Source organism: Chelonoidis abingdonii, chromosome 25 (assembly GCF_003597395.2).
Source record: "Chelonoidis abingdonii isolate Lonesome George chromosome 25, CheloAbing_2.0, whole genome shotgun sequence".
In the NCBI taxonomy this organism is placed as follows: domain Eukaryota; kingdom Metazoa; phylum Chordata; order Testudines; family Testudinidae; genus Chelonoidis; species Chelonoidis abingdonii.
Window position 1 is genome coordinate 18,022,392 of NC_133793.1, and position 8,388 is coordinate 18,030,779.

An 8,388-nucleotide genomic window follows, 5' to 3' on the forward strand; every position below is an offset into this window, starting at 1 on the left:
CATGAGTTACTATTCCACCAGGTTTCTGTTATCCCTATAATATCCGGTTCACTTCCTGCACCAGTAGCTCCAGTTCCTCCATCTTGTTCCCTAGGCTCCTCGCATTAGTGTACAGACATTTTAATTTTTGGCGTTTGGGCGTCAGTGCACTTCTTTACCCCGTTGTGCACAGACCTTCTACCACCAGCATCACCTGTTAGTCTAGTTTCTACTACCGCTTTTCCTCCTTGGGTCAATTCTTCGGTCCACAAGCGTATCCCCCCTCTCACTTTGTTTACTTCCCTCTCCAGGTTAATTCTGGCATGGAGATCTCCTGGACATCTCCAACCATCTCCCCAACTTCCTAGTTTAAAGCTCTCTTAATGAGGTCAGCGAGCCTCCATCCTAGAAGTCTATTTCCCTCCTTACTTAGGTGAAGTCATCCCGAGAGAACAGTCGTCTGTCTGTAATGCTTCCCAATGACCGTTACATCCCAAAGCCCTCCTTATAGCACCACTGCCTGAGCCATCTGTTAATCGTCATAATCTTGTCACTTCTTCGTCGCCCCCTTTCTCTAGGAACGGCAGAATCCCACTGAAGATCACCTGAGCCTCGATTTCCTTGAGCGTCTTTCCCATCTGGCATAGTCCTCCTTGATACAGTCCAGTGAGTAACTACCGTATCATTCGTTCCACATGAGGACAATCAACGGATTCTTTCCCGCTCTCGCTAGGATCTTTTCAGCCTCAGGTCCACATCTTGTATCTTAGCCCCCAGCAGACAGCACTCCCTTCTGTTCTCCCGATCAGCTCTAGTTACAGGCCTGTCTATCCTTCTCAGTAGGAGTCTCCAATCACGTAGACTTGCCTTTTCCTGGTGACAGTGCTGATTCTCCTGTCTATCCCCTGCACCCGCTGGCCGCAAAGTCCTCTTCGATTCGTATTTGCCATTTTGCAATCCTCCTAGGGGCTCATACTTGGTGTTGCCTACATTGACTCCTCTCCTCCTTCTGCAGGACTAGCTGCTCGTCTCTTTTTCGGCCCTCTCTCCTTCAGCGAAGCACTCTGTGTGCTCCATCTTCATTTTCCAACCCAGCAAACCTGTTCTGAGTTCTATTCTCTGTCGCTGGCCCGTCTTTTCCTCTGCCTGGTTCTCCCTAGTCACATGCTTCCACCGGTCCACTTTGCTCACCCAGCAGCCCCTCCTCAGAAGGTCTTTGGTCCTGCTTCCATCTGATGTCTGAGCTTTATTCCCTGTGCCTCATCATGTCTGTGCTCCATCATCTGCTCAACCCCCCTTCTAAACTTCAGCCAGAGTTTCCACCTGCATCTCCCAGTCCTCTTATCTTTTCTTCCAGCAGCTCTATCAGGCTGCACTTCATGCAGACCAAAACTCCTTTCAGGTAAACCCCTCCAGGACCATGTACATGCCCACAGCTTCCACATCCCGGTCATCCCCTCAGTGTGTCCTCTCCCTGATGCTCTGTCCTCACCATGGCCTTTCCAACCCTGTGCCTGGCAGATATTTTTGAAAAAACATCTATTGATTTCATTTTGGGAGGTCAAATTGAATGAAAATTTTTGGTTAGATTTTCCTTATGAAAAAATGAAATATTTTACTTCAAAATTTCAGATTTTCCAGCCTACACACGAATCTCTGATGGTGCAGTACTCATTGCTCCATCTCACAAAAAGATATATCAGAATTGGGAAAAGTACAGTGAAGGGCAACAAAAATGATCATGGGTATAGAACAGCTTCTATTTGAGGAGACACTAAAGAGACTGGGAAAGTTTGGCTTGGAAAAGAGATGACTAAGGGGAAAGTGACAGAGGCCTGTAAAATCAAGAATGGTGTGGAGGAAGTGAATAAGGGAGTGTTATTTACCTCTTCACATAATATATAAATAAGGGGTCCCCCGATGAAATTAATAGGCAGCAGGTTTAAACCAAACATAAGGAAGCACTTCTTCACACAACACACAGTCAACATGTGGAAGTCATTGCCACAGGATGTTGTGAAGGCCAAAATAATAACTGGGTTAAAAAAAGGGTTAATTGAGTTAATTAGGGTAATTGGCTATTAGCCAAGATGTCCAAGGACTCATCCCCACTCTCTGAATGTCCCTAAACGTCTGACTAGTAGACGCTGAGACTGGATAAAAGGGAATGGATCATTTGATACATTGGTCTGTTCTGTTCACTTCTTCCGAAGTATCTGACACCTGCGACTGTTGAAAGACAGGATACTGGGCTAGATGGACCAGTATGGCCATTCTTATGTTCTTAATAAAGTTAAGAGTCTTCTCCAGATAATGCCTTACCCCTAACGTACTCATTCCCTTAAAACAAACACACACGCACATACGCACTCACTCTCTAAAAAAAGAAACTACAGCTAACGTGCACCAAATGAACTCAATTTTCTCAGTGCTGCCTGGGGAGAAAAGGAGAGAGGAGAGATGAATGAAATTCCAGGTAGTAGCCCTAGGCCTTCTCATCCATGGCCCCCTGTGTTTGCAACTCAGTCCTGTGGGGAGCAATAGAGTGGAGTTGTAGCTGTTCCCTTTGGATCCCCCCAGGATATTCAAGAAAGAGAAGTGGGTGGGGTAAATGCTTTATGGACCACCCCTTGGGTTTTTTTGAGCCCAACAGAACCTTCCTTTCCCCTCATCACAGAGCCCTAATTCCAATAGAGAATTTAACTTCACCACCTGCCTCCTGTGTACAGCCTGCTGCCATCCAGGCCCAGAAGTCCAATGGGAACACTTACTGAGGACCCCTTGAAATAAGGGGGGGCAAAATCTGATCAATTGTTAATGGTAAAGGAATAAATAAGATTAAAAAGAGAACATAAGAATCACTCAGATGCTTTTAAATTGTGAATCATAAAATAAGAGATTCACCCTGAACTGTGGGTTTTCCTTTTCGTTTTCCTTTAGTCCTTATTCAGACCAGACAAAATCAACCAACCTAGTAGATAGCCCTCCTACCTGTCCTCCTTGCACAATACCATATCAGGAAATATCAACTTCTTTTCTTTTACTAACAAATGCTTAAATCTGACAAATAGTTGGGTTTTTTGGGTCCCTGCGGAGTGGAAAAGCAAAGACCCCCTTTTCCCCTCATCCTTGGACTCCAAGACCCCAGAACTGATGTTTAAGAGCTGTTTAAATGCTGTCTTATTCCCCCCAGGAACTGATCTCTGCAGTTTTTTCAAACTCCTGTAACAAGCTACCTATAACATTGAAGTTATTGGTTCAATTCCTAAGGCAGCAATATTCCATGGCAATAAAGAAGGAGCATTGGGAAGGCCCTTGGATTTTACAAGGACCCCTACGATTAGGTATCCAATCTCAGTGACAAGGCTTGTCCCCCAGGGTTCCTCCTCCAACTCCCCTGAACGTAGGGTCACAGAGTTTGTGGGGCCCTGCCGAAATGAAAAGACCCCCCTAGCTTCCCTTTCTACCACTTAAGGTTAAAAACTTCCCAGGCAACAAAATTCCCTTTTTATACCTTGGATTAAGTAATGCCACTGCACTACCAGTGGATAAACAAACTTTAGGGGATGGCCCACTTTTGAGCCCCACCTAGCCGAATATCCCCCCCAGGGTCCCTACACCCCCTTTTTTCCCCTGGGCAGCCTTGAAAGAAAATCTCCCAAACTCCTACACCCCTTCCTGGGAGCTTGGATATATAATTCCTCAAACCAGTTGGGACAGTGAAACACAAGCCCAAACCCTTGGGATCAAACAATGGAAATCAAATTCAGGTTTTCCTAAAGAAGAATTTTATTAAAGAAAGGTAAAGGAAATTTCCCTCTATAACATTGGGATGGTAAGTAATGTAACAAGATAACAAAAGACTCAAGTCAATAAGAGGACCCCCTCTAGGGAAAACTTGTCAGTGGTTACAAAACCCAGGAATAAACCGCCTTCTTTCTAACAAAGGAAAAATCAACAACCAAAAACAAAAATAAGCTAAACCACATTTCCTGTTGCTGGTAAAACTTTAACTAATACTAATGAGTTTGGATTTGGCTTTTGGGCCCTTTTCCTTGGAATCTGTCCCTCGGCAGCCAACAAGCAGACAGACAACCCCCCTTCAGATTTGAAAAGTATTTTCCCTCTTATTGGCCCCCTTTGGTCAGGTTGTCAGCTTAGGTTTACACTGAAGCTGTAAACCTTTACAGGTAAGGAAGGGGTTAACCCCTTAACGGGAAGTAAAGAGAGATTTTATGCTACCTTAGACGTATGTTTATACCAGCCTCAAATTTTCACAGATGTCCCGAGAGCCTAGACCACCCACAACAACAATCCATTCTCATCTCCCATTACCTCCTTTGAGATGATAAGCCCTATTGAGAGATGGATAAATAGATTGCAAGTGACGGTGGCAGGACAAAAATAGGTGATGCAAAGAAAGGGGAGGTTTATAGTGTTGAGTTGGACAAAATGTTTTAGAACATTTTTTTTTTTTTTGTGAACAACTAAGAGTTTTGTTGAACCTCAGTATTAGTTGCAAAATTTTGACACACTATTCACACCATAATTTCATGGAAAGGGGAAATAAACAGTCCTAAAATTGACAAGCCCAGCATATGCCAGCATTCAGCCAATCTTCAACCAAATCCCTGGTCTAAATGTTTAGGGTATTCGAATTGGTGGGAAGAAACTTAATTCAACTTTCTTTACTTCTGCTTTGCTTGTGGAGCAGAAGATTTTGAAGCTAGGTATCCTCTTAGAAAGGCGCTTTTCTTGGCCGGGCCTTCTCAGGCTCCCTCCAGATGATTATTCCACATTGTTATAAATCAGCAGCAGGGAGATATACATCACGATAAGCAGCCATGGTTGGCATGTAAAGGGTGGGTTCCGTGCGAGAAACTGGCTTATTTCCCAAAGAGTTCGGATGGGAAAAGATTAGATTCCTAAAATTTCTCAGAAATTTTGAAATCCTCCTCTCATTCGTGTCAACCCTTAATACTCCAGCTTTAACCCTTCAGAAAAGTGGTACTTTCTGCTGCCGCATTGGGGACCTGGAAACCCCCATTTTTCAGTCCCATCCAATCACAACTGATCAAGAACTTGCAACTAGCCCTGGATCATCTTAAAACATACCCCATATTGGAACCAAAATCAAAACAGCAAAATGGTTTAAGAATCCTCTGTAATTTTGGACACTGAAAACTTTGTATAGTGGTTCATCCATCCCTCAGCTTATCGTAATGGATTATGTTCCTGCTCCATATAACAAAGGTTTGCCATTGCTTACAAGGTTGGTTAACAACTCGTCTCCTTAAGTGTTCACACAGAACCATGTTGGCTTGCCCAACAGAGGGGCATCTGAAAAAATGCCTTAATGGCCACTAAGCCAAGACTGAATCCATAATGTGGAACCTTCTTTCCAACCCCATAGTCCCTTCTGAATTCAAAATGACCATTCGGAAATAGAAAAAACTATTACCCATTCAGTGTTCCCCATTTGCCATCACATGCCCACACCACCAGGTCCATTCAGTTTCCGTTTTATCAGAAAGCATGGACATGGTTTTCCGTTTTCCCACGTAGAAAAGTACTTTTTCTCACCCCAATGGCCAGTCGTCCTCCAAGTTAAGGCAATTATCGTCCTCATATGTTTAAGATCCACTTTAAAGGAAATCTTTTTAAAATATAACACCTCCCTTAAATTTGGGCCACAACAAATCTTGTCCCATCTGAAGTCCAATTTTATAACATAAATACCGAGGCCTGAGAAACCACTTGGATCACCCCTGAGTACAGAAAACCAATCTAATACACAAATGACCCTCGCACAAGTCCGGACCAAGTAAACTCCCAATGGCCCGGCGCCCTTTTTGGGTCCCTGAAGGTTGGGTGGAAAGGTCCCCGCTTCCAAAAAGAAAACCCCCGACAGAGGCCAGCAGAAGTCCCTCCCAGAGAGAGGACACCGTGGGCCGCAGACATCTGGGCCGCTGCCGGTTGTGCTTGCCCCCAAATGTCCCAGTGCCCCTTTGGTGACCACCTAGTCACCTATGGGTTCAACTATTGGCCACTAAAAGCCCCTCCAAATACCATCCCCAACAAATGGTGAAACTTGTTATATCCCAGCACTTGAATTTGAGTGCCATTGAGTCAAAACTGGCGACAAAGTCCATAAAACAAAATGATTGGTAACAGCCTTGGGTCACTCTATGGAGCTTTTTCCAGTAAACAATTCTATCAAGGGTAAAACATAAGTTTTTTGCTTTAAGTGATTGGTTAAAGATGTTTTTTCCAGGATCTGGTCCACTACTATGGTTGCCTTTGTATTTACATAAGGAGTGTAAAATTTCAACCCAAGAGGTTATCGTAAGGAACTAGAAACCCTACCAAATCTCAGAAGGAAGAAGAAAGGAGTTATCCCTTTTCCAACAGTTGCCTAAACACCTTACACTTAGTGTGCTCTACTAACGGGTGGGTGGATTCCCGCTTAATGCAGACCTAACTCCATTGTAGCCTCTCCTTGAGGTAACCATCAAAAATAAGTAACCGTACTTGCTTGTGTAAAAAGCAACCGCACATTTGCAAAGGAGGCATGGTCCCCAATACAAGCCCATGAAAGCTTTCATAAATGGTTTTTTTCAGTCAGTGATCTTAGTTTTTGTGCCCTCCCAACTTCACTTGCTGTCCATGAATTAACTGCTACACTGCTAATTGGAATGCAGCCGATGAACTGGGAATCACACTCTAGCTCATAGTGAGACCCGCAGCCCTTAATGAACATTTGTGGGAGTCCAATGTGTTAGGGGGACATGATGCCCCTGGGGGACACTGGAAACAAGTTTTTTGCCAGGCTGGGTCCAAACCACTGGGTAAACCACTGAATTAATATGCATGAAGGAGAATCCTGGACAGGTCCCAAAGGAATGCAAATTCAAACAGGTGTGTGCCCATAATTTAAGAGCGAAAGTCAAAATTAATTTAGTTTATGTCAGTACGAGTTAAGAAATGAGAAATTAAGTATGTGTGGGGGGCTCCCTGGCAGGCGTCCTTCAAACCCCACCAGGGGATTTCTAGTGGGGTTTCAAGGTCATTATTCACAGCTCAAACCAAAACCACTTTCCTGACCTTGTCATTGACTTCCTCCTTATATGGCCCCCCCTCTTTGAAAGACTTTGACTTAGGTAAAGCAGACAAACATTGGCATTCTGCTCAAAGGTGTAAGCTTTAAAGAAAGAAATGGATTTTTAAGGGAAATCATCTGAAGAATTTCTTGAAAATCGACTTCCAAGGGTTGTTTTGATCCATATCTCCCAGCCATTGGCATTATTCCCCCAATGTCTTCCTACCTAGAAAAGCACCATGCCAATCCACGGGTCTTTGATTTTTAATGCAATGAATCAGGATGTGAAAAAACTTAATCCAAATAACAATTTCTCCAAGGAATCTTGTTTTAGATCTGCATTATAATTTTGGTTTTGACAAACAATGCACCTATATTGCATCTTTGTAAGAACAGTTTGACATCCTTGCTGCAACATAACTTACTCAAATCTTCCTTCCTACCTTACCCCTATCCTGTAATGGTTTGGTTTTTCTTAAACACTTCCCCCTTCCCCCATTCCAGGTCCTGGGTTTTTTTTGAAAACGCTATTTTTTGGAAGTCCTTGCAGCTAATTTCATTGGTGCATCCCATCTGTTCTTGGGTCTGCCACCATTCCTTTTCCCTCCCTTCTAAAGTTAACTCCCTGTTCCTATAGTGCTCCAATTTTTCCTTTTCAACTGGCCCCAAACTACCCTATGCTTGTCGCTTATTCTTTTTTCCTACTCAATAAGTTCCAACAGAATCCCCCCATTTAACCCCAAAGTAATCCATCCTTTACTTTCCTTCCCATTGTTCAAGATTGCTCCTGGTTTCTTCCCCAAAATGTTCCCAGAAATCCAAGCCCATAAGTGGGGCTTAACATCTTGCGTTTTCTGTGGGAAATTCGTGGAAAAAATGGCTTCTATAAATCTTTTAATAATGGGGTAAAAAATCCAGCAAGAAAGTTAAATCCCTATGAAGAATTTTGTACACATGAAAAATAATTGTGGGTTACTGTGACATTCGCATAGCACGGTTGGATGTATTCTTGCAGGGTGGGGAATCCGATGTATAATGGGGTTTGGAATTAAGATTTCAGTCCTGCAAGTGGGACTTATAAGTTGAGTTTTCCTTAAGCCCCCAGTTTTGGAAGGTTTAAGGCCAGAACAAGGCTTGGTAAGGGGTATGGCCATTTTGTCTTACATTCAAGTGCAAATGCAGTAATCAGTTAGAAGAAGAGAATTCAACAAAAACAAATAGGGAAACCGAAGAAGCCACCTCACTGGAGACTCCCTTCTCCTCCTCTTCCCTCCTAGGAATTCTCCAAGGTGGCTGGAATGGTTTTTGGT